General features: G+C 41.1%; 1 protein-coding gene across 1 annotated transcript in view; it reads right to left on the bottom strand.

Moving 5' to 3' along the window:
* Positions 1-1,089, bottom strand: part of MTF1 (metal-regulatory transcription factor 1) — a 38,942-nt gene that overhangs the window by 29,935 nt on the left and 7,918 nt on the right. The window lies entirely within an intron of this gene.

The following is a 1,089-nucleotide window of genomic DNA, read 5'->3' as shown; positions in this document are numbered from 1 at the left end:
AAGCTTGATTTAGATAAGAGGGGGGAGAAAAACATTAAAATTCAGGTTCTTTGCCAACACCAAACAACACCAAAATGTTAGCAATACCTAACATGCACAACCTATGTAAAATGTGAACTTGAGACCTATAAATCCTATAGCACCAAGTTTGAACACCGATATGTACACAAAACCATCCTCATCCCTTTCCCAGGCCAGCGGGCCTGAGTGATGGAAATGCTGATGACTGAGGAGAAGTGTATAATATACATGCAGGTATGTAGGGGACACACTGATAAAATGACTTCATATGGTGGTAAACGGAAAAGAATTCCCGCTCTGGATTCCTACAGAGCCTCACACGCACAGCTGTGGGAGTTCAGAAGGGGACCTGCAAAGAAATGTAATCACAGTATGCACTGACTAAAAAGTGGGTAGCTCCCCTCTGGGAGAGTTAGCAACATCCTGGTTTGTTTGAGTGGATCATTCCACTGCCTGAGGGATTTATAATGAGGAATGAGATCAGAACTAGGTCTCCCAAAGTAAAGGACACATTGAAAAGGTTCCAAAACACTGGAGTCCAATTTTTTCCATTATTCTTATACTTAAAATGTATCACACTAAAAAATATAAATCTCCTCTTGGAATGTCACTGACCACAAAATTCATTTGTAGCGTATCTAGAAGCAATATACCAAACAGCCTAATTCACAAAACATCATTGTAATTGTGCTTCCTGGTAGAAAAGGATATTCTTTCCCAGTCAATGCATGGGAGTATGTTGGTGCATGACAAAGAACATATCTAGTGTATGATTCTTAGCTGTTTTTCAAATTCCTTGGCCAACTATTCTGTAGAAAAGTGGAAAGGTCAGTTAGCCGTGGAGAATACATCATGTTCACTAATGTAGTTCAGACAGAGGTGGATGAACAGGCAACTACACGGTCCTGCGGTCCTGGAAGGTTCTCTGGAAACGCACAGATGCAAGAAAGTTTGGGAAACAATGGACTGAACGAACCAGCTAAAGAAAACACAGCTGCTTAGAAACCTGGAGTAGAAAGGCCTTAAAGGAAAAACCCTTAAGAATATTTGGCCAGGCGTAGTGGCTCA

This window comes from Propithecus coquereli, unplaced genomic scaffold (genome assembly GCF_000956105.1).
Source record: "Propithecus coquereli isolate 6110/MARCELLA unplaced genomic scaffold, Pcoq_1.0 Scaffold249, whole genome shotgun sequence".
In the NCBI taxonomy this organism is placed as follows: domain Eukaryota; kingdom Metazoa; phylum Chordata; class Mammalia; order Primates; family Indriidae; genus Propithecus; species Propithecus coquereli.
The sequence above is the reverse complement of the archived record's forward strand: the minus strand, read 5'-3'. Positions and strand labels throughout refer to the sequence as shown.